We start from the raw sequence: 26,941 nt of genomic DNA on the forward strand, positions 1-26,941 counted from the left end.
GTCAGATCTGAGACCAAACAACTTGCATTGGTTTATACTGCCAGACTTCGACAAGATCGTGATGGGCCCAATGTGACTGCAAGTACTGTTACTATTCATTCAGTTCCCTACTTTGCATTGTTTGATAGTGGCTCTACCAATTCCTATGTATCACATTCCGTTTCCGAGGGTCTAAATATTCTTGTTGAGAATACTGAGCATTCGGTGATAGTTCAAAGTCCCTTAGGCAAGTCCATCGTGTTGGATCATATTTTTAGAGAGTGCCCTATAGAGATAAATGGGGAAATTTTTCTGGCTGACCTGATGGAGTTACCTTTGGAAGAGTTTGATTTGATTCTCAGCGTAGATTGGTTAGACAAACATCGAGTAAATATTGATTTTGAGACCAAGAGAGTTGTTCTAAAAACCCCAGAAAATCGAAAGATTGTAATGATTGGAGAACGCTGTGGATTTCTGACGAATGTTGTGTTTGCTTTGGTAGCTGAGAAGATGATCAGGAAAGGTTCCGAGGCATTTCTTGCTTATATATTGGATACTAGGAGTTCTCAATCTGATATTGAAGGCATCCAGATTGTCAAAGAATTTCCCGATGTTTTTCCCGGGGAGTTACCTGGATTACCTCCAGATAGAGAAGTCGAGTTTGAGATTGAAGTCTATTTTGATTCTACTTTGGTTTCAATGGCTCCTTATCATATGGCCCCAAAGGATCTTAAAGAACTGAAAGTCCAACTCCAGGAGTTGTTGGATAGGGGATTTATCCGACCCAGTATATCACCGTGGGGAGCCCTAGTTCTCTTTATCAAGAAGAAAGATGGGACATTGAGACTCTGTATTGATTATAGGAAACTGAACAAGCTCACGGTTAACAAATATCCTCTGCCCAGGATCGATGATCTATTTGACCAATTTCGAGGGGCTTCTATCTTTTCAAAAATAGACTTGAGGTCTGGTTATTATCAAACTCAAAGTGAAAGACTCGGATATTCTAAAGACTGTTTTCTGTACTTGATATGGGCATTATGAGTTTTTTAGTGATGTCATTTGGGTTAACAAATGCCCCTGTTGCTTTTATGGATCTGATGCATAGGGTGTTTCAACCTTATTTGGACCAGTTTGTAGTTGTATTCATTGATGACATACTGGTGTATTCTAGAAGTGAGGCAGAACATGAGGAGCATCTAAGGATTGTTCTACAGACTCTAAGAGAGAATAAGCTATATGCTAAGTTGAGCAAGTGTGAATTTTGGCTCAGCGAAGTGACTTTTCTTGGGCATATCGTTTCTGCTGATGGTATTCGAGTGGATCCAAGCAAAGTGGAGGCTATTTTGAACTGGAAGCAACCCAGGAACATTTCTGATATCCATAGTTTCTTGGGCTTAGCTGGTTACTACCGCCGTTTCGTAGAGGGGTTCTCCCTTATTGCATCTCCTCTGACAAAACTGTTGAGGAAAGATGTTCTATTTGTTTGGTCTGAGGACCAACAAGCTAGCTTTGAGAAACTGAAGACTGTTCTAACTCAAGCCCCAGTATTGATTCAGCCTGAATCAGGGAAAGATTTTTCTGTCTACAGTGATGTTTCTCACTCTGGATTAGGATGTGTTTTGATGCAAGATGAGAAGGTTGTCGCTTATGCGTCGCATCAATTAAAGCCGCACGAGCGTAACTATCCTACTCACGATCTGGAGTTAGTTGCCGTGGTTTTTGCTTTAAAGATCTGGAGACACTATCTCTACGGAGAAAAGTGTTATATCTATACTGATCATAAGAGTCTGAAGTATCTTCTTACCCAGAAAGAATTGAATTTGAGACAACGTCGCTGGTTGGAACTTCTAAAGGACTATGATTTCGAGATAGAATATCATCCAGGGAAGGCTAATGTAGTGGCAGAAGCCTTGAGCCGTAAGGCAATATCTGATCTCAGAGCCTTATTCGCCAAATTGAGTTTATTTGATGATAGCAGTCTGTTAGCAGAGTTATAGGTTAAACCTACTTTGGCCGAGGAGATTAAGGCCAAACAGCTCCTTGATAGCTCATTTCTTCCCATTATTGAACAAGTTAAACAGGGATCGAGTTCGGAGTATACTGTAGATCATGATGGTATTTTGTGTTTTCACGGTCGTTACTACGTCCCTAAAGATGATGAGTTAAGACAGTTTATTCTTCAGGAGGCTTATAATAGTCCTTATGCTATGCATCCTGGCGGGGACAAAATGTACAATAATCTCAAAGAACGCTACTTTTGGACTAGTATGAAGAAAAATATTTCAGATTTTGTGGCGAGATGTTTGACTTGTCAACAGGTTAAGGTAGAGCACTAGCATCCATCTAGATTGTTACAGTCAATTAAGATTCCTGAGTGGAAATGGGAGCGCATTACGATGGACTTCATTACTGGTCTTCCTCTGACTCTTCCAAAAAGGATTCTATTTGGTGATTGTTGATCGACTCACCAAGTCAGCGCACTTTATCCCTATTCGGGGTTAATTATTCTCTGGACAAACTAGCTAAGTTGTACATTTCTAAGATCGTTAGACTTCATGGTGTTCCATTGTCTATCATATCTGATCGAGATCCGAGATTCACTTCCAAGTTCTGGAAAGCTTTGCACGAGGCTCTGGGTACTCGTTTGAATTTCAGTACAGCTTTTCATCCTCAGACTGATGGACAGTCTGAGCGAGTTTTTCAGGTGTTGGAGGATATGTTACGGGGTTGTGTGATTGATTTTCGTGGTAATTGGGAAGATTTCTTGCCATTAGCTGAGTTTGCTTACAATAATAGTTATTAGGCGAGTATTCGCATGGCACCGTACGAGGTTCTGTATGGACGTAGATGTCGTACTCCTATATGTTGGACAGAGTTATATGATAGAAAAATTTTGGGTCCAGACTTGGTTCGAGAAACTAAAGATACTGTCAGATTGATATGTGATCGCATGAAAGAGGTATTTGATAGGCAGAAATCATACGCAGATAAGTGACGTAAGGATATCGAGTTTGAGGTTGGAGATCAGGTTTTTCTCAAAGTATCTCTATGGAAGAAAGTATTGAGATTTGGATGTAAGGGTAAACTGAGTCTGCGATTTATTGGGCCGTATCGTATTTTGAAGAAAGTTGGACCTGTTGCTTATCAGCTTGAGTTGCCTCCCCAGCTTAGTCGTATTCATGATGTTTTTCATGTGTCTATGTTGAGGCGATACCGTCCAGATCCAGATCACATCATTCAAGTTGATGAGGTAGAGCTAAGACCTGATTTGTCATATGAGGAGGAATCTGTTCATGTTTTAGAGTGGGATGAGCGAGTTCTTCGGAATAGGCGTATTCCAATGGTCAAAGTTCAATGGAGTAATCGTAGCCCCTCAGAAGCTACTTGGGAGACATTAGAGTTAATGGAGGTTCAATTTCTGCATCTATTTTCGTAAGGTAAATTTCGAGGACGTAATTTCTTGTAGAGGAGGAGAATTGTAACAACTCGGAAATTTGAAAATAATATTTAATTGAAATTTGAGTTTTTAATTGTGAAAATTGATAAATTTTGGGGACTAAATTGAAAGATTTTAAAACTTGTAACTTATTTTAGAGTTAAAAAAATTCAGGGACCAAGCCCTAAATTTAACCAAGAAAAGTTGGCGAGGTTTGGTATTATATACGGCAATTGGTTTCTAAAAAATAAGAAACCAATTGCTCCTAAATTTCCTTCCCCTAACATCAACTTCCGACAACGATCCCGACGCCGTCCGAATTCTGATCGTCGTTTTGAAACCACCATCGTGTTCGTTATCGAGTCAGGAACAATTCCCTTAAATTAATTGAGGTGAAACACTACCAAACGCAGTGAATTTCAAGCCAAAGCCTCGACCTTTTTTTTAGCACAACCGCCTAGAAAATCCTAAATTCATCACCGATCGTCTCTGTTTTCGACACCTCCCGTACCATCGTGTTCCTTGTGTCGTTCCGAGTCCACCGATGTCCTCCTTTTCTCCGGTGGCGGCGACGCGTGTGGAGGTGAAGCGGTCAAAGTTTCCGATTTGTTGAAATCGAGCTCTCCGCCGTTCAAAAATTTGAACCGAGCTTTGTAAGTATCTCGAAATCGCTCAAATTAATTTTAGGAATTTTTCCGTGAATTTTACGCTGCCAGAAATGATCCCACGCGCCGCCACTGCGCGTGGGGAAGCTCAAAATGACCGGTTTTTTCAATGTTTGACCGGTTTGACCCGACCCGTTGACCCGACATGTTGACCGTTGACCGGGTGACATTTTGGGAAATGGTGCTATTCTGGTAATTATTTTGAAAAGGGTGCTATTTTTGTAATTTTTTTAAAAAGTGACAACTTCGTAAAATTTTTAAAAGAGTGATATTTTAGTAATTATTTTGAAAATGATGCTATTTTGGTAATTAATTTGAAAATGGTGCTATTTTCGTAATGTTAAAAAAATGTTAATTTCTTAAAATGGTTGACCACCTTTGACCAGAACTTTGACCAGCTTTGACCGGCCATTAAACGACCGTTAACCTTTTTCGAGAATACATATTTTAACATTTTTCGACATTCTGAATCTGTTTTTGGGGTCCATTTTACCAAACTCGAACCCGAAAGTCTTCAAATCATCAGTCAAACCCGTCGACTTTGATTTTGACCAAGAATTCAAATTTTTGGAAAGTCATATTTTATGTGTTTCGACATTCTGAATCTGATTCCGAAGTCCGTTTTGCCAAATTATGACCCAAAATCTACGAATCGAGCATGTGAACCCTTAAAAGGCTTAGTATTTTAGTATTTTGATTATTTATTTGAGATTTGGTTAAGGAATTGATTCAGTAAAATATTTTATGAAGGTACTGGTATTTCACCTGAGCGAGGATCACTTAGGTCCGGAATTGTTCGTTCGTCATATCAGCCCGAACCGCGTACTACAAGAATTACACGTAGGTTTCCGTATATTATTTAAATAAAGATTAAGATTATTTATATTATGATTCCAATATGGATTTTTCCAATTCGTAGGATCTAGCGCTGCAGCAGAGCGTGATCGACAGACCCATTAGTAGGCTTCCCTATCTGATTTCTCAGACTGTTACAGGTGTGTTTCCTGATAGTGTTATCTTACAGTTTTAAACTATATATCTGAACAGATTTATATTATGAGAATATAATATATTTTATTAGGAAATATCCGGTATTTTGAATAAGGTTTATTTAATGTCTCATTTACCGTATAATTTTTATATAGATTATAGTTATAGTATTTTTGTACATGATTTCTAAATATGGAACATTTCCATATTTAATGGATTAATTACCGTTTTTACTCCAATGCATATATGTTTATTTTTGTCATTAGGGGTACAATTGAAGGATGTATTACCAGGTCCCTTTGCTGTGTGCGAAGGTAAGCCTTACAGTTTCCCAAGTCCCTTTGTTGTGTGCGAAGGTAAGCCTTACAGTTTACCAGGTCCCTTTGTTGTGTGCAAGGGTAAGCCTTACAGTTTCCCAGGTCCCTTTGCTGTGTGCAAGGATAAACCTTACAGTTTTCCTAGGCTCCTCTGCTTTGTGCACAGGCTAAGCCTTATTGGTGTATAGGTGGTGTACGGTTCAGGTGAACCTACACATATTGGTGATTGGATGGGGGTAGTGTGCATATTATTAAAATATATTTGATAAATTGTTTTATCTTATCTGAATTATTTTGTTATATATGTGTTATACACTGTAAGGGGAACACTGGGCTTTTTAGCTCATTTTATAATTTTTAGCTTTTTCAGATAACAGCAGACCGTAAGCTAGCAGATTTGGCATCAGGGGAAATCAACTACTTATTTTGTACGAACGTATATCTCTATATGTTTTTCAGTTGTGTTTGGTGACACGTATTACTCTATCATTTTGGATATATTTGTATTATCGATATTTTGTTTAGTATTACATGTAATGTTTTATAAGTTGTTTAAAAAAAAATCTCTGAATGTGACCACTTAAGTTTGAGTCTAACTTACAGATCGGGTCTAGGGGGTTACAATTGTTCGCCTACAACCTTATCGAAAAATTTCTCATGTTGCACAAACATCATAAACTCAGTCCACGTCCATATAAAGTCATTCAACGTATTGGTCCTGTGGCTTACAAACTAGAATTGCCGGCATCCACTCGTATTCAGCCTATATTTCACATATCTCAGCTAAAACATTTCAAAGGACGACCTGTTAAGTAGATTACACCATTACCTTTGATCAGGAATTCTACATCGGTCACTGAGGCTATTGTCATGTCGAACCTTGAGGACAAGGTTCCTTCGTTAGGGGGAGGTAATGTACAATGGAACCACCATTAGAGACCATTGAAGCAATTGCCCATGGAACCAGCTCTAGTCATGCTGCAGAGAATATCCAAGCAACCAATTCTGACAAAGCTGTAGAGAATGTGTAGGAATTTCGTAATGGAACTAAGGGGAGAAGGGCTCCATGCGCATTAACAGTTTTTTTCCTTTATTAGAATTCTGTTATTATCATTTTCCTTGATAAAAAGCAATATTTTGTACAGAGAGTGGCATGAAAACACTGAACATTGCCTTCTTTTCCCGAGTCTATTGTCTTTCCTTCTATTTTCCTCTACTATTCTGCTATTTTGTTCCTTAATACATAACATCGAAGAATTTAATCTTTGCTAAATTATTGAAATGGATAAACGAGATACTTGTGGTTCATGTTTAATATTGTGACTCAAATTTTATTTTGATCCAACTCAAAAAATTTGTTGTGTGACCTATTTGGTGAAAGAAATAAATTAAGAGAAAGATACTCATTCTCATTCGAAATTTTTATTCGCATATATATCATATGTATATACAAGAGATAAAATCCGGTGAATCAGAAACGATTAATTAAGAAATAATAGTAAAATGCTTTTATGGAGCATGCATATCAATATTCATAAATCATACCTTTTGTGTCGCTTTCCATTCCTATTACTCCCACTTTTTCGGACGTTCGGACGACAACGAAAAATCTTCGTCTGTGTTAATGATAAATATTAAATATATAATATTAACTAAGTTTAAATAAAATACTAACTTTTATTCAATATTTATTTATAGGTCCAAATTACAAAACTCTACATCCTTAATACAAATGTTCCGACAGTTATAGAGGCCCAAAGGTAAATGATCCCACAAGTTAATTGAAACTCTAACTGCTCTTTTGACTCATGCGCCACTCAATATCAGCCATCAAATCTAAAAAGAGATCAACATCTTGAATTGCATCAAGATCAGAATTAGGGTTTTAACTTTAAGATATATACAAAGTTGGATCTGAAGGCAGATCTAACGACCCAAATTTTCCAAACGTCCCCGAAGCCACGCGTGCAACTCACGCGAGACCTTTGATTTTCCTTACTGTTTATCTCACAAGCTAGAATCATCTCAACGCCGTTGATGCTTCCACGTCAGTAGCCTCGTCAGTAACAACCAGTGGCCTAACTTCCAAGCATCCATCACCTGTGTTCACTGCCAGTGATCCCATACGGCCTGATGGCAGAGAATGAAAGGCTCTGCAAGGGCAGAGTCCTTTCTGCCATTTTTTATGAGTGTGCAACAAAGCAAAATAAGGCAGTTTTATTCATCAAGTAGGGCTTTTGGTACTTAGATCTTCCATGCCAGAAAAATCAACGAGAAAGGTTGTACCTTTTCCCTCCTCTCTCACACATATAGAGACAAAAATAAAGAAATTTTCAAGGAGTCGTTTTTATCTTTGAAAGGGGATATATATACGAATAAAAAAGAGAGAGAAGAGGGAGCCTTTTGCAACAAGGAAAATACCCAAAGAAAAGTTTCGAGAGAAAGAAAAAATAAATTAAAAAAAACCCTTACCTTTGAGGATAAAGCTCTTCATTCCTTCACCGAAGTGAGAATAATCCTTCTGCAATCGAATGTAGCTTCTTTGAAATCCTTTTTTTGGAGTCATTTTGAAGGTCAGAATTATTGAGTATTTTTGGATTTTTAGTGACCAAAAGAGTTGTTTTTTGGGTTTACTTAGGCATTCGAAGGTTTATTTGGGGATAAAGCTAGAAGGAGGTTTGTTTAAGAGGGGGTTCGTCTATCACCGGCTCTGGAATACGACAACCGGGGACATTTTCTTGTGGTCTTCTCTATAAAGGGGAAAAAAGAAAAGAAAAAGGAGATGGTTATGTTTGAGAGAACGGCGTGTTGGCACAAAGGAGTTTAGGTTTAGAAGAAGCCTAAACAAGGATTATGTACCATCCTTACAGCGCAGCCGTTTTGGAAAATTTGGGCAACCCGTGTTTTATAGGGTTTATTTCTGTAAGGGTTCCACCCAGTTTTGAAAGAAATGCAATTTAGACCCATTAGAGGTTTTTGAATCTTTATTGTTTTCCTTTTATTTTACGAGTATTAGTTTTAGTCCATGAAGCTTATTTATTTCATTTTTATGTTTATTTTATATTTGGTGCTCCTATTTTATTCTATTTACATTTTAATCCTCTTTCTTTGCCATATTTGCAGCTATGCACACGTAGTTATTATAACCTGCATTTTGGCCCATCACATTCATATATTAATATCATGCACCAATGTCATGTGTATATGTATACACCACTATATATTATACTTCTTAATATATATGTATGTAATGTGTCATGTGTATATGTATACATCACTATATATTATACTTCTTAATATATATGTATGTAATGTGTTGCGTATATTTGCATATCATAATTTTAATTAGATCATTATATTTTACTTACTGTGTAATAATTGCTCTTTAAATGTTAAAGTTTTGCTTGCGTTATGTATATGTATTGCAATGTATCATATTGTTTAAGCATGTACTATATATATATATATTCTTTAATTTGTAACATATTATATGTATATATAACATTTTGGTATTTTGGGTTAAAGTGTAATATATATATATTATATAAAAATTCATGTTTTGGATTTTTTATATTGAATTTTTGCTTGTATTATTTACATATGGCATTAAATACATTTTGTTAGGCTTAGTTGTTAATATTTTTAAAGAAATTATTTTGTGAGAAAAATCTATAAAATCACATCTTGACCGATAATGAGTGTGTTTTTAAGGATTGTTCGTACAAAATAGTATTTTTATGTATATTCGAGTGATTTTAAATATATGTAATTTATTAAAAATACAAGGCAAATATATTTTGTGAGGGGAATCTATAGAAACGTGCCTTGAATAATAAGGAGTATGTTTCCGAATATTGTTCATACAAAATAATATCCTTTTTATATTTGAGTGATTTTTTTTAAATATATTAAATATATATAATTTATTAAAATACAAGAAAATGATATTTTATGAGGGAAATCTATAGAAACACGTCTTGACTGACAATGGGTATATTTTCAAAACAATTTTACAAAATATTTCGAACCATTTCAAAGCCAAAAATTTCAGATTGCTCAGAGGGAACCAATTCCCCCTGAATGGTTTGGCTCTGAGAAAAACAGAATGCTCGGAGGGAACCGATTCCCCCTGTTTAATGGTCGAAATTTTTGAATTTTACACTTAGGGAACTGATTCCCCATTAGGGGGTACCGATTTCCCCCACCCCCACGCTCCAAGCTGTTTTATTAATTGATTTCACACTAAAATGGCTATATTGACTCCACTAATCATCCCGAACATTCAGAATCATTTGAAGGTGTATTTAAACAAGCTTAGAAGACATTGATCAAACACAAGAAACAACAATCAACAAGAATCAAGAGAGAATCAAAGAGAAAGCATCAAACCTCAAGTTTGAGTATTTTCAAGCCTATTTCATTCAATATTCATTTTTGCTTTCAAGAATACTTATTGTGCTCAATTGTATTATTCTTGAGTGTTCTTTCTTTGTTCTAGAATTGTGCAAACATCTTGCTTTGTTAGGATTTTCTTGTAAGTTTCCAAATTTGTATTATTCTCTTTGGGAGAGAGTGTTCTCAAGAATTTGGGGTATAATTCTTGAGGGATTTGTAAGGTTACTCTTTGTCCTCAAAAGAAAGACAAATTAGTGAATTTGTGGAAAATCCTTAGTGTGGATAGCTAAGGTAGTGGACGTAAACTTTGGTTGAGAAAGTCGAACCACTCTAAATCGTTGTGCAAATCTTTTCAATTTTTTGCAAAGCTTCCACCAAAATTTTTATTTGCCAATTCACCCCCTCTTGGCCAACTCCATCGATCGATTAACTCAACAATTAGTATCAGGGCCTTACTCATTTGAAGGTTTAATCGCCTCTTGAGTCGATTCGAGAAGAGTTACATCGATTTTCAAGTCATCAATGGTCAGCGCTTCAAACTTTGACTTCGATCTCGATTCGATGCCCGTCAACAAGCCTTCTTTCTTCAATGGAGCTAATTATGCCTATTGGAAGAATATGATGATGTATTTCATTCAAAAAAGTGACATGGAAGCATGGAAGGTTGTAGAAGACGGATATATCAAGCCTCTGTCACACCCCAATTTAGGGGTTATATTTCTTCTATATTAAATATGATACTGAATAAGTTATAAACTACTTTGTATTGAGAATTTTATATAGTATATTTTTTTATCGAATGAATATTTTAAAAAGTCCGTTTTTGAATTACTAAATATTTTTAAGTACATAAATTAAGAAAGTGAAATGTTTTATCATATGGATAAATATGTATATTTTATTTTGTAAATTTAGTGTATTTCATATTCGAATACAATCAAATTATTGGTAGATAATTCTAGAATTTCTGTATTTCTATTACTACTACTGATTTGATATTATTTTTATAAAAATAATACATTTTGAAGTGATGGGGAAATGATTGAAAATAAATAATTCTTTTATTCAAAACGTTTAGCATCACAAATTTATAATATATTTTGGGGTTTTTTTATAATATTTCTTTGTCTAACGTGATGGGTCATGGTTTCTTGAATTCAAGTATATCTCTAACATAGGGATTTGCTTGGGCAAAAGGAGAAAAGAAGCAACACCATAAATGATCTATTATTTTTCTTGTCTCTACTTTTATTTGTTAAAAAGGGGATTCTACTAAAGCAAAAAAAAAAAATGAATCTCAATCAGCTAGAAAGCCTCTTGGGCGATCTTCAAAAATTCTCAAACCCAAAGGTGGAACTCGAACAGTACCCAACTGGACCTCATATCGCTTTTCGCTTGCTTTACACTGCTGAGAATTCGTTTGATGATATTAGCACAAGGTGGTTTCGATGGTGTATTTTGTTTTCGAATGATGGTAGTAGACGATGACCCGACGTGTTGGTCATCGGGTTTGACTACCGGCTGGTGAAACTTCTTTGGTTATCTGCAGAGCTTTGGTGAGGATGGCTACAAGAAATGAAAAACATGAAGAAAAAAATTGAAGTGAAGAAATAACAAATCACGTGGGTGTTGGGGATAATTGATAAAGTGCAAAATGAGTAAATAACAAGCTGAGTTATCCAAGTTTGGTAAAAACTTAACCTTGTCTTTTAGTTTCAGTATTATTATGATTATAGCATAATGGTTCAAATAAAATCAATTTAGCCCATGATGTTAGTAATTAATTATTACTGGCTCTTCAAGTTTTTAGTTATGAAAATTGGGTTTTCAAATTATTATTTAGATTCTAATAAATTATTTTTATGGCGAGAAAATTATCTGGAATCGAGTTTGTATATTTGATGGTCTGGGTACGTGAGAGAAAAATTGAAAGCTCGAAATCAAATATAATGAGTTCAAATTCGAGAAAAATGAGGTTCTGGCAGCGTATTTGATTATACCTGAAAAATGCATATTTTGGATTCTCTTCGACGTACTGGGTCCGAATCCGAAGTTTGTTTTGCCAAATTCGCACCCGGTAAGTTGTGTTCCATATTTTACCTTCGGATTCAAGTTAGCTTCTCAATTAAGTTCAGTTTTTGACGTAAATTTGGTTGCTTTGTATCCGAGGAATTATTGGAAGTTGACTTAAAGATAGAGGGTGTTCGAATGGAATGTAAATGGTCGATCAGTATGGCACAAAAATCGAGGTAATACTTTACTACCTCTTTATGCTTTATAGAACATGTTGGTATTGGTAAATGCATGAATGGAAATGTTTGGGCTCATATGTGTAATTAATGAAGTTCTACACTCGATACGAATGCAGTAGAAAGTAGGTAACTGAATATGGCTCAGATGACTATTATAAGAAATTGGAGGACATTTGGAATTAAATTTCAAGTTCTGGAATTAAGTGATAAGGGAATCAGCCATGGATATGTAGATTATAATTTATCTCATTAAAGGTACTTAGATGATAAATTATGAGAATATTTCGATTATGTAAAATTACGAAAATACCCTATATTGTAAAATGATAAGAATTATCCCTGGAAGTTGATTAATAGCTCTGACAAGACTTATTGATCTGATAAAACTACAGATGTGTATAAGGAATACTAGTTTGCTTAGAAAATTTTGATAATCAGTTTTTAACCCCAAGAGGGTTTGTGCAAGATACTATAAGTCTGTTAAGGAAATCATTTTAAGATCAGAGAATGTTCAAGAAAGAAATTAATCATAGGATCTCTATATTATAATTATTTTTGTTAAGAGTTAATACCGAAATTATCTGGTTAAGAAATTATGAAAATGCCCTTGAGAGATAAAATAGTCCGAGTTAATCCTGAATGAGAAAGTACTTTGAGGATTCGTACTTAACTCGATTAAGTACAAATTTAATTGTTAAGATCCTATTTTTGTATGGAAAATTAGTGATAATTAGTTACTAACATTTGAGAAGACATTCAACCTGGAAATCACCGAATTGAGTAAGTACATGACGAATATTTTATAGATGCTGCTCTTTTGTCAGAATTGTTTGAAATGACTGAAGTAAATGATAAGTTTGGATTAAATAATAAGACTGGACTGAAGGAAATGATTGAAATACCCTAGATCTGTAAAATGACCAAAATACCCTTGTAATGGAAATGAATCAAGAATATCACCAAGCCAGGAATGAATGTATATCCTTAAGCTTTAAAATGAATGGAAAAACATTGAACACCAAAATGACCAAAATGCCCTTATGGACTAGACTAAGTAAATGTCTTGGGCTTATTAAGGAATTTAAATAAACATAGGTGTTGTATTACCCTTAAAAGTAATGGAACACAATTTAAGTGAGTAGATAAACCCTAAAGCTATATCAATACCCGAATGTCATAAATATCATTTGAATGCGTGTTAGTATTCACAAGTATGGATCGATGATAATTTTGGAAGTAATTGACTCAGCTCAGCTCTAGAGCACATTCGATGCTAAGAAAGGGAAATTCGTGAGACAAATCAACCACGAATATCAGATTGACTAAATTGAACTAAAAGGTAGTACAATATGTATCTGAAATTCAGAAACATCTGAATTACTCTGGAAAACTCTAAAGTAATCGGGATAGATTTGATTGCTAAATGAACTAAGTAACCTCAACGATTGAGGATTAAATAAGTGATTGGGTGAGTCTGGAAACACTGTTGAACTTACAAGATGAAATGTCTTTACGGGTCATGAACCATGAATCAAGTACGTCTGTATTTCTTGATATTGTTGAAACGTGGAAATGAAATAAAGACCGTTGGAAGATCTATTCATCAACGATTACGAAGATGATTTATGGACAATAACTGTTAGTATTAAAGAATGAATACTGTGGAAGGGCATTGAATGGACTTGTCGACATGCGTTAGTTTAGGAGTTATGTAACTCAATTTATTTGATAATCTAATTTATCAATATAATGTCTTGGGCTTATTAAGGAATTTAAATAAACATAGGTGTTGTATTACCCTTAAAAGTAATGGAACATAATTTAAGTGAGTAGATAAACCCTAAAACTATGTCAATACCTGAATATCATAAATATCATTTGAATGCGTGTTAGTATTCACAAGTATGGATCGATGATAATTCTGGAAGTAATTGGCTCAACTCAGCTCTAGAGCACATTCGATGCTAAGAAAGGGAAATTCGTGAGACAAATCAACCACGAATATCAGATTTACTAAATTGAACTAAAAGGTAGTACAATATGTATATGAAATTCAAAAACATCTGAATTACTCTGGAAAACTCTAAAGTAATCGGGATAGATTTGATTGCTAAATGAACTAAGTAACCTCAACGATTGAGGATTAAATAAGTGATTGGGTGAGTCTGGAAACACTGTTGAACTTACAAGATGAAATGTCTTTACGAGTCATGAACCATGAATCAAGTACGTCTGTATTTCCTGATATTGTTGAAACGTGGAAATGAAATAAAGACCGTTGGAAGATCTATTCATCAACGATTACGAACATGATTTATGGACAAGAACTGTTAGTATTAAAGAGTGAATACTCTGGAAGGGCATTGAATGGACTTGTCGACATGCGTTAGTCTAGGAGTTATGTAACTCGATTTATTTGATAATCTAATTTATCAATATAATGGGTATATGTTCTGAATCTGCGTTTTCTCCCTTATCAGCTCAAAACACTCTGGTTATATCTAATTCGCACAAGTAACTCAGATGCAATGGATTCTGGATACCCCAGATTGGTTGAGTAATGGAATCACTCTCCATAAATCTGAATCTAAAATTCATTAAGTATAAAGGTTCATGAACACTTTCCTGATACACATGAATCATAGTGGAATTCTAAACTATCAACATTAAAAGGCTGATTAGATCAGTTAGTAATTGATTCTCTTCGATAGGACTTTGTTCCTGGAATCCGATCAAATTACACTAGTTTATGTTATCCATACTGATAACTTCAAAATACCTCTGAAAAATATTTGGATTCTCTAGTGTGTTCCAAGTTTATTAATAAATTGTTTTATTGTTTTAACATGAGGTACACTAAAATCTATGGTTACTGTTTTACGGATACACCGACTTAATGGTGATGGATTATGGAATTGTATCATGGTATAAATTGTATATTGGAGATACTAATTTGTAAAGTACATCTTTGATCAAGCTGTAAAAGTTTTATGGACCTAATGTGACTCTTAGGTAGGCTCTGCGGCCCTGAGATCATTATCAGGTAGGCCCTGTGGCCCTAAGATGTGTTCTTAGGTAGGCCCCGTGGCCCTGAAACTTTCTTGGGTAGGCTCTCAGGCCCTAAGATGTTCCCTTAGGTTAACTCTTTATACGATGGTTTTAAACTACGAGTTTAAAAAGCTCCACTACAGTATGATTTATGATATTTATTGAACTATCATTTGATTAGTGTACCTATTATGATTTTATTGTACTGTTGGAACACACTAGACATCCTATTCGATCTCCTGAAAACGTGATACTATGAATGCTTCATATGAACTGTGATCTTCATGGCTTCTACTCGGTGAACTATTAATGGAACCCCAGATTATTTTGCAAACTGGTATATGTCTGATTCAATAAGGAAAACATTTGTTTTTCCATTTATCTGCATGTCATATAGCATCACCTGATAGTTCTATATTACTGATCTTTTCGAAGCTCACTCTATTGCTCACCATTGCAGGTTAAAGAATTATATCAGTACACCTATCGACATCAATAAGGGAGTTCTTCAGGCGTTGCTTGCAGAGAAGGGTACATGTGATTAGGGGGCATGTAATTGTAATTTGTTTTATATATGAGTCTGAACATCTGTTTTATTTCTGCATATTGATAAATCATTTTATAAGTTACATGTTTTGACAAAAGTTTTAAATTTTTCGCTATTTTTACAGTGGGTCGCTCCGGTGGCCCTAATGTGACACTCCAGATCGGATCGGTTTACCCGCATCGATTTGAGGGCCTCTCACTCATCCAAGATTGTGGAGTGAAGGAGAGACAAGAATGTTCCAGCTCAACTACAAAGCCATCCATATCATATTGTGTGCTCTTGGACCAGATGAATATGGAAGAGTTTCATCTTGTACAACTGCCAAAGAAATATGGGATAAACTACAAGTAATTCATGAAGGCACCGACGAGGTAAAAGAATCTAAAATTAGTCTTCTAACACATAGCTATGAAAATTTCAAGATGAAACCAAATGAAGATATCAAAGCTATGACGGATAGATTCTCAATGATTGTTAATGGTCTCAAATCATATGGAGAGATCATTCCCAATGAAAAGCTTGTGAGGAAGTTAGTTTACTCACTTCCAAAATCGTGGCAATCCAAGAAGACTGTAATCATCGAGGCTAAGAATCTAAAGTCCTTAACTATTGAAGAGCTATACGGTTCCTTCCTCACTCATGAAATGATGCTTGAAGATGAGGTGGACCTCGATAAGATTGACGAGACACCAAAGGAAAAGGAGAAGAATAAAAATATTAGAGTTGCTCTCAAATCGACAAAAGATGAGAGTGATTCGGATGAAGATGACGATGACGAGAAAATGGCATTTTTTTCTAAACGGTTTAGAAAAATGATGAGACCTTACCGAGGAAGAAAATTCAAACGAAGTGATGGCCTAAAAAATGAACCAAAAGAGAAGGACCCTATCATTTGCTATGTATGAAAAAAGCCGGGGCATGTCAAATATGATTGCCCATAATTGAAGAGAAAGGGTCAATCAAAGAATAAGCACAAGTCTCATGTGGCTACATGGAGTGATGAAGAAGGTTCCGATGAAGAGGAACAAGAAGTAGTAAACTTGTGCTTGATGGCATTCGGGGAAGATTCTAAGGTAACCTCTAACTCATTTGAATTAGATGATTTATCTTATGACGAGTTATTAGAGGAATATAATGGGTTGACTTCGAATTATGAGAAATTGTTTTTAAAATATAAAAATGATGTTTCAAAATTGGAAAATGAAAATAAGCTCATATCCAAGACCAACAATGATTTTGAAAGTAAAATTAGTGATTTGCAAATCAAACTAGAAGAGTTTGAAAAGAAAATTTTAGATTTGCAAAATTTACTTTCAAAGGTCAATGATGATCATCAAAAGAAAATTGATGATCTTAAAGCTTCTTTTGATAAAGTTGGAACAAAACGTTTTGAAAATGGAGAAAATTCAAAATCCAACTTTGTTAGAAAAAGTTTTAAAAACTACAATCATAAAGGTCCCCGAAGAACCTCTAATGGAAAAATCATTAGAAGTATATGGGTTCCTAAAGGACTCATTACTACTAAAGATAAAGATATCCTACACAAATGGATACCTAAGGGGACTAGGATTTTGGAAACTAATGAATATGGACCCAAAAGAATTTGGGTACCAAAAATTAGAAATTAATCTATGTTTGTAGGAAAAACAGCATTGCTATAAGGCACGGGAAACAAATTCAAACTCATGGTACCTTGATAGTGGATGCTCAAGACACATGACCGGAGACAAAAGCCGGTTTATAGAGCTTAACGTCAAAAATAGAGGAGAAGTGACTTTTGGTGATAATTCAAAAAGTTACATCGAAGGTATAGGTACAATAGGTAATACCTCTTCCATACAAATTAGAAATGTTTTATATGTGAATGGATTAAATCATAATCTTTTGAGCATTAGTTAATTTTGTGATAAAGGATTCAATATCATATTTGAAACTAATGGTTGTAAAGTTATTGACATTGCATCTAATCGGATTATTCTTGTTGGTCATAGAATAGGAAACATATACATGGTGCATTTAGACTCTATAGATATGACTAATTTATGCCTAGTTACTAAGGATGAGCATGATAGTTGGTTATGGCATAGGAGACTAGGACATGCTAGTATGAGTGTCTTGCAACGGTTAATTCAAGGAGATTTGGTTCGAGGGCTGCCTAAACTAAAATTTGATAATGATAAAATCTATGATGCTTGTGCTAAAGGAAAACAAAAGCGAGTTTCTTTTAAATCCATTAATGATGTATCAACTAGTAGAGTATTGCAATTGATCCATTTAAATCTTTTTGGGGCCATCTAGAACTACTAGCTTGGGTGGAAAACAATATGCATTTGTCTTGGTAGATGACTATTCTAGATATACTTGGGTTCTATTCTTAAGTACTAAAGATGAAACATTAGAAAAATTCATCACGTTTTCAAAAGTAATCCAAAACGAAAAAGGTTACTCTATAACTAGTGTTAGGAGTGATCATGGAACTAAATTTGAAAATCTTGGATTTATTGATTTTTTTTTAATTCTAATGGTATTAGTCATAATTTTTCAGCACCTAGAACCCCTCAACAAAATGGAGTTGTTGAAAGGAAAAATCGAACTTTAGAAGAAATTGCTAGAACCATGCTTTGTGAAAACAATTTTCCAAAATATTTTTGGGCGGAAGCCACAAATACTGCTTGTTATGTTATTAATCGAGTAATGATTAGGCCTATTTTGAAGAAAACTCCATATGAACTTTTTAAAAATAAAAAGCCTAACATTAGCTATTTTCATCCTTTTGGATGTAAATGTTTTGTTTTAAACAACGGTAAAGACAATCTTGGCAAATTTGATGCTAAAAGTGGTGAAGGAAATTTTCTGGGTTATTCCTTAAGTTCTAAAGCTTATCGAGTATTTAATAAAAGAACTTTAGTTATAGAAGAGTCTATACATGTTGTTTTCGATGATAATCTCCTTCCGATGAAGGATTCTTGTTTGAATGATGGTGTATGTATTATAAATACAAATGACATTAGACATGACGTTGGAGAACCATCATTAAAGGAATAAACGAAAGATGAGGAAACTCAGGATCCTCTTGAGAATTCAACCATTGAAGAAAGGGAAGTATCTTACCCAAGAGAGTACAACTATGTCAAGGATGGTGAAATCATAGGTGATACATCGAAAGGGGTAACAACTCGATCTTCTCTTAGAAATATTTGTAATTATGTTGCATTTATCTCATGCATAGAGCCTAAGAATATTAAAGAAGCATTAAATGATGAACATTGGATTATGGCTATGCAAAAAGAGTTAAATCAATTTGATAGAAGTAAAGTATGGACACTAGTTGAAAGGCCTAGTACTAAATCTACTGTAGGTACTAGATGGGTATTTAGGAATAAGCTTGATGAGAGTGGTAATATAGTGAGAAACAAGGCTAGACTTGTTGCTCAAGGGTATACTCAAGAAGAGGGCATAGACTATGATGAAACATACGCTCCCGTAGCTAGGATGGAAGCAATTAGAATGTTATTAGCATTTTCATGTTTTCATGAATTTAAATTATATCAAATGGATGTTAAAAGTGCATTTTTAAATGGTTTTATTAAAGAAGTGTATGTGGAACAACCTCCAGGTTTTGAAGATTCAAAATTTCTGGATCATGTTCTTAAATTGACAAGAGCACTTTATGGTTTAAAACAAGCTCCTAGAGCTTGGTATGAAAGATTGTCAAACTTTTTAATTGAAAAAGGTTTTTCAAAAGGGAAGGTTGACACTACATTGTTTTTAAAGCATAAAGGTAAATATTTATTAGTAGTTCAAATTTATGTTGATGATATAATATTTGGTTCTACTAATGATGTTCTTTGCCAAGAATTTTCTAAGCTAATACAAAGTGAATTCGAGATGAGCATGATGGGGGAGCTCTCATTTTTCTTGGGACTCCAAATCAAGCAAAGAAAAGATGGCATCCTCATCAATCAAGCTAAATACGTCAAAGATATGCTCAAAAAGTTTGGACTGGAAAATGGGAAACCTCATGACACTCCAATGAGCTCTTCTACAAAGCTTGACTTGGATGAAGGAGGTAAATGTGTGGATGTTAAATTATATAGGTCAATGATTGGCTCTTTGCTCTATCTAACTATAAGTAGACCAGACATTATGTTTAGTGTTTGCTTATGTGCTAGATTTCAATCATGCCCTAAGGAATCACATTTACTAGCTGTTAAGAGAATCTTTAGATACCTTAAGGACACTCCTAGTTTAGGACTTTGGTATCCTAGAGACTCTAGTTTTAGCTTGCATGCCTTTTTTGATGCGGATTATGGAGGATGCAAATTAGATAGGAAAAGCACCTCCGGTACTTTCCAATTCCTTGGAAATATGCTGATTTCTTGGTTTTCAAAGAAAAAATTGTGTTGCATTATCTACCACTGAAGTCGAATACATTTCAGCTGGTAGTTGTTGTGCACAATTTTTATGGATGAAACAACAACTTTTTTATTATGGAATTGAAGTAGGTACTATTCCTATCAAGTGTGACAATACTAGTTCTATTTGTCTCACTAAAAATCCCATCCAACACTCTAGAACTAAGCACATTGAAATAAGACATCACTTCATTAGAGACCATGTCACTAAGGAAGATGTAGTTCTAGAATTTGTTGACACTTTGCATCAATTAGCGGATATCTTTACAAAGCCTTTAGACAAGGAACATTTTTGGACACTTACGAGAGAATTAGGTTTAACTAACCTATCTTCACTTAGTGCTTAAAATAATTTTAGCACTTTTAAGAATAAATGAAAAAAATGCTTATAATAGTAATTTTTGATTGCATTCATTGCTTTAGTTAGGGGGAGTTTATGCTTCTTGGTGAAAATTAAATTTATGTTAAAATGTAATTTAAAGATTAATTTGATGGATTGAATATGATTAATTTTCAATATATGAGGTGCCAATACCACTAGAGAAAATTAATTTAGCATTTTGAGTGTTTAAATTCAGATTTTATCAGTTTTGGTGCAGAGGGAATCGATACCCCTTTAAAGGGGAACCGATTCCCATAATCATATTTTATCAGTTTTGGTGCAGAGGGAATCGATACCCCATTGAAGAGGAACCGATTCCCCCCTGGGGTTTGGTTTTTAACATGGGCAGAACACCCCAAACTCTCAAACCCTCTCTTCTTCTCTCTTAGCCATTTTCCTCTCTACTCTTACCCTATCTCCATACTTCATCAAAACAACGTTTTTAATCAGAATTCTCTTCAAATATCATCTCCTAAACCTGTTGGAATCATAAAAAACGTGCAAACTTCATCTAATCTCACTCAAATCCAAAATTCTTCAAGATATTTTTCTAAAACTTCTATTTCATCAATTTTTGAACATAGAACTAGTTTTAATTAGTTCTAGGTTGAACTTTAGATAGGGCATTGATTGTTTAGTGTTTATAAACTAGATTCTGTAACTAATTTCATCAAAAGCACAAGAATTTTTCAAATTTTTTGAAATTTTTTGAAATTAAAAAAATTCAAATTGTTTTGTTTTGATTTAATTATGTTGTTATTATGAAAACTATGTGTATATTGATTTTCAAACCCTTATTTTTTAATAGTTTTCAAAAACTTTTCCCATTAGATTTGGTTTAGAGAACTTTGAAATATTGAGGACTCAATTGAGTTTTGGGATTGATTATATTGCATACATGTGTTCTTAAAATTGCAGGTTATTTCTTCCATTCCGATTACCTTAAATCATGTCTCACAAACGTTCTAGACCTTCATCTAGTCGTTCTAGCCAACCTCCAAACTCACCTCCAAATCCTCCACCTATACAACAAATTCCTAATCCTAATCCCGATGATCCAAACATGACCATTCGCAATTCTTGCTTCAATGAACCCGGTCGTAGACAAAATCTCTACTTTAGGTTTTGTCAATACTTTGAGTCCTACAAAATTCAGGAAGAACGAATCCCATCTCTTCAAGCCATGTTAGACGTCAATTTTTGACATCTTCCTACTCTTCAAGAGTGGAAATTTGATAAACTCTTCGAGCTTGAACCAATAGTCTACCATCAACTCGTTCGTATCTTCTACTCTAATACCGTTTGCATTCAAAACCGAGATAAAACCTTAACCATAGGAATCCGGTCCTATCTTCTAGGACGATTCCTTCATCTTGACTCATAATACATAGCCAAAGCATTAGGATTAGATAATGACGGGTTAGACAATGAAACACTGATGGTAGGATCTCAGTACAAATGAAGGGATAGTGCAAGTGTTTTTGATCTTCACGACCATTTTCTTTACCTTATGATCTCTTGGTGGTTTCGACCATCCGGAGGCTGTTACTCTACTCTCCGAGCCTTAGATTTATTTTGGCTACATTGTGTCCAAAATAATCTCAAAATCAACCTTCCACATATTATCTTTTATGAACTTGTCGAAACCGCAAATCTTGTTCCCAATAAAAAATTATGTTCTTCTTTAGTTTACGGTTGTATTCTTAGTAATCTGTTTAAAAAGGCTGGGCTTAGAGTTGGTCTTGATGCTTCATTTCCCCTAAAAAACCAAATCAACCTCTTCTCTTTAACCAAATCGGGATGGAAGTTCAATGAAGAGACTAGTCTTTGGGTTCGTATTCATGAACAACCTCCGGAAGCCGATGACTCCAATGATGAGCAAGAACAACACGAGGAACAAGCTCCACCAGAGGACCAAGCACGACCAGAAGATCAAATGCCTCCATACTTTTAATCATTTATGGAGACATTTGATTTTCGGTATGCATCCATAGATTCTCGCTTCACTTCCATAGAGTTTCATTTATCCATAATGGGAGCTCAACAATTGGAGATTATCCGGGAGATACGCGCAAACAACGCTTCTATGAATGAACGCATTAATGCACTTTCACACGAGATGGCCGTTATGCGAGCTCATTTTCCTCCTCCCGATCCTCCTACGGATGCTTGATTATTTGTCATGCTTTAATACTTTGAAATAGAACATGGAGTTTATTGTTTCAACATTTTGAATGACTTTGGATTATTTTAACTTTGATTGTTGGATGTTTGAATTTGTTTGATGGATTATGGATGTTTGAACTTATATTTCTATATATATTTGGTTTGGTTAAATTTATTCATTCTTGCATCATTTACATCATGTTAGATATATGACCAAATTCTCCATATCACATTGTTTATGAATATTGATTATGAAACTAATGGCTAACGTTTCTCTTGATTGTGATCTTCGCAACTTAAGCTATATATATTTATAATCAATTGGCTAAATGATTTTAAAACCTTGTTTAAAATCTTTTAAAGTTCTTTTTGATTTAACAAAAATGAGGAGAAATGTTAAAGTGTTTTTAAAGGGGAGAAGTGTTAGAGTAAGGGGGAGTAATTTCAAAACTTGATTTCAAAATCTTAAAATTACTAAAATGTTTTGTTATATCAAAAAGGGGAATATTGTTGAAAATATTTTTATATTTCGATATAACAAATTAAGTTAAATGAATTTTAAGATTTTCCAAAAGATTTTTCGAGTATATTCGATATAATTATTCGAATATCAAAATATTACTCCAAATCTTTCAAATGTCATTTTTAATCCTTACTGAAATGTAAAATTAAGTTTTAATCTTAAAATAATTTTAAAACAATTTTACAAAATATTTCGAACCATTTCAAAGCAAAAAATTCCAGATTGCTCAGAGGGAACCGATTCCCCCTGAATGGTTTGGCTCTGAGAAAAACAGAATGCTCGGAGGGAACCGATTCCCCCCCAAGGGGGTACAGATTCCCCCTGTTTAACAGTCAAAATATTTGAATTTTACACTTAGGGAATCGATTCCCAATGAGGGGTTACCGATTCCCAATGAGGGGGTACCGATTCCCCCCACACTCCAAGCTGTTTTATTAATTGATTTCACACTAAAACAACTCTATTGACTCTACTAAGCATCCCCAATGTTCAGAATCATTTAAAGGTGTATTTAAACAAGCTTTGAAGCCATTGATCAAACACAAGAAACAACAATCAACAAGAATCAAGAGAGAATCAAAGAAAAAGCATCAAACCTCAAGTTTGAGCATTTTCAAACCTATTTCATTCAATATTCATTTTTTCTTTGAAGAACACTTATTGTGCTCAATTGTATTATTCTTGAGTGTTCTTTCTTTGTTCTAGAATTGTGCAAACATCTTGCCTAGTGAGAATTTTCTTGTAAGTTTGCAAAATTTGTATTATTCTCTTTGGGAGAGAGTGTTCTCAAGAATTTGGGGTATAATTCTTGAGGGATTTGTAAGGTTACTCTTTTTCCTCAAAAGAAAGACAAATTAGTGAATTTGTGGAAAATCCTTAGTGTGGATAGCTAAGGTAGTGGACGTAGACTTTGGTTGAGAAATTCGAAACACTCTAAATCGTTGTGCAAATCTTTTCAATTTTCTGCAAAGCTTCCACCGAAATTTTTATTTGCCAATTCACCCCCCTCTTGGCCAACTCCATTGATCGATTAACTCAACACACCGCCTTCCAGAAGATTGTCAAAAGGATTAGGCAAAAAGATGTCATAAATTTTAGTGACACTAAAAAAATGAACATGTATCAGAACCCTTTATCTAACCATAGATGTTCATGAGTCAACATAATAATTAAAGAAAAATGGGGAAAAAAGGTCAAGAAACATGTTTGAAATAAAAGCCCCACTAGTATGGGTGTGGAGTTAGATGGTCATCGCTGGTTTGTTGGTACCTAACTTAATCTTCAAGAAATATGAAAACGAAGATGCATGTTCATATTACAATGACAAGGGATGCACGATACAAAAGTTTCTTGAGTTTAAAGCTTTGGTGCAGCGAATGATGGATGACTGAGAAGTGGAATGTTATGAAGAAGATGATGAAGCAGTATAAGTTAAGGTTTGTACATCTAAGGGTTCTTATAAGGGAGTATACAATGCCAGTTTCCTTATAGTTATCACACTGAAAGCCCGAGTGGTAGAAATAGAAACTCCAATAGTGATAATAATATCCTTGTCTCCATTTCTCTATAAGGATAAAAAGCATGTCCCATGGAGATATGAGTTTAAAATGGAAAATGTTGAAGACTTAAAAACTGTTAAAGAAGATGTGAATGAAGTGGTCCATTTTACCAGGAGTGAGAGGTGTTATTCTTTAGATCAATCTAAAGAACCTAAAAAAAATCATACTAGTGATAAAGGGAAAAACTAAAAATTTGCTGATGAAAGACGATGAGCCAATCATCAATAAACCAGTAACAGAAAATGAAGCTATTTAATTTCTAAATTTTTTGAAGTATAGAAAGTACATAGTGTTAATTAGTTACACAAGCTACCTACTCGTGTCTTAGTGCTTGTGTTTTTATTGAAATTTGAAACACAACGAATTGTTTGTTGAAGTTTCTAAACCAAACATTTCTACCAAAGGATTTATCCGTAGATAAACTAGATTTGTTGGTAGATAACTTCATTTTGTTTTTTTCATGACGAGTTCTCTTCTAGAATGATTGATAGTCACAAAGCTCTCCATATTACCATAAGATGCAAATCAGATGTTTAACTCGGTTGTTATTTGATAGTGGATCTTCTCTGAATGTAATGTCATTAGTAACCTTGAAGAAGTTGTGCATTGGCAATACACACATGAAGAATTGTCAGAACGTTGTTTGTTCCTTTGATGGAACTAAGAGAGAAGTTTTAGGAATATTGATATCTCTTTAACTATTGTTCCATCTACATATGAAATCGAATTTCTTGTAATGGATATCATGCCTACCTGTAACGGTTTACTTGGAAGGCCTTTAATCCATCAACAAAGGGCAATTTCATCTACCTTACATCAAAAGCTCAAATTTGTGATTGAGGGAAGGTTGATGTGTATCAATGCTGAAGAAGATGTAATTACTTTTGTTTCCACTAGTTCTCCCTATATTGAAGTGAGTGAAGATGCTTTCAAATGCTCCTTCAATTCTCTTGAGTTTGTTAACACCAAATTTGAGCCAGAAGAAAGTAGGATACAGGGACCTAGATTGTTTAGGTGCTCCAGAATGGTAATTCAGTTGACCTTGGGAAAAAGGAGCAAGGTTTGAAAGAGGTTTTGGTAGACATATTCAAGGATTAGTTAATGCTATATCCTCATCCACCAAGAGGGATCTCTTTTTCTTGAGATATCATTCCAACCTAAAAGACAAATTTAAAAAAGTTCAAAAGAATCAAGAAAGGAGAAGAGCAAGAATGTTAGGTTAAGAAGTCATCTCGGAGCCAATGATTTTTCCACCACTTTATGATACCTTTGTATATAGAGGTCACATGTTCTAGTGGACTTAACTAGTTAAGAAACATGTCTTTAGGGTTGCTCTAAAGGATTTAAGTATTCATACAAATTGGAGGATGATGTTGAAGAAGGAAGGGCTACAAGAATTTACTCCGTTCCACTAGTCATTGTGCTAAAAATTTGGACTCTTGAATAGTTACTAATGCTATGAAATAGTTTCATCATTCAACGTAAGTGCACATGTCGCATATCAATTAATAAAGTGGAAACTAGAAAGCTTTGGATGTCGAAGAGCAAAAATGAATTACAAGATAGTTATGGAAAATACGTAAATATTTGGAGTGGAAAGTAAACATAGTTATAGAAAACATAATAAATCAGAATAAAGTATTAGGTAGTGTTGCAACATACAAAAGAGAATTAGATCAAGGATAAAATGGATGCAGATGATATTTGACAGTTTTTATTATGACCAATCTTAAAACCTTGCATTCATGTTTTACACAAAGATTAATAATATTTAATTAGCCAGAATTAACCTTCATTAACTCAAGTAATTAAACAATTAACAATGCATAATATTGGTAGCATACATCTCGATATATTGCTTTGCTTTTCACAAAAAAACCAATGTTGGACATAAGTTGTTGTAATATCCATAATAATAATTTCTAAATACCATAGATAAAAACATACATATGGATTATTTTACTTCTAAAATCATCCAAAGAGGTTCAACAACACATAAAAGTAAAGTCAAAACATAAATCATAACAAAAAGCATTAACAAAAACAAATGATGTTTGTAACCTGATAACATCCAAAACGTTTTATAAACATCCAAATCTAACTTGATACTTCTCTATATCAACGAATTAACATTTACAAAGGTGGATCTTTTCAATCACTACTACTACACGATAATTCTCTCTAGATGTTGTAGTACTCCCTAGCGATGGACTTAGGTAGCCATGGCTGATTAGACAATAAAATAGATGGAGAAAATATTTAGA

General features: G+C 34.3%; 1 long non-coding RNA gene across 1 annotated transcript; it reads left to right on the forward strand.

Moving 5' to 3' along the window:
• Positions 1-11,009: 11,009 nt before the first annotated feature.
• On the forward strand, positions 11,010-24,356 carry LOC120208255. Its single transcript, XR_005524296.1, has 3 exons — positions 11,010-11,245; positions 11,985-11,987; positions 24,346-24,356. It is a non-coding gene; the product is annotated as an uncharacterized LOC120208255 (long non-coding RNA).
• The last annotated feature ends 2,585 nt before the right edge of the window (positions 24,357-26,941 follow it).

The sequence above is a fragment of the Hibiscus syriacus genome, unplaced genomic scaffold (genome assembly GCF_006381635.1).
Source record: "Hibiscus syriacus cultivar Baekdansim isolate YM2019G1 unplaced genomic scaffold, ASM638163v2 tig00016106_pilon, whole genome shotgun sequence".
Classification (NCBI taxonomy): domain Eukaryota; kingdom Viridiplantae; phylum Streptophyta; class Magnoliopsida; order Malvales; family Malvaceae; genus Hibiscus; species Hibiscus syriacus.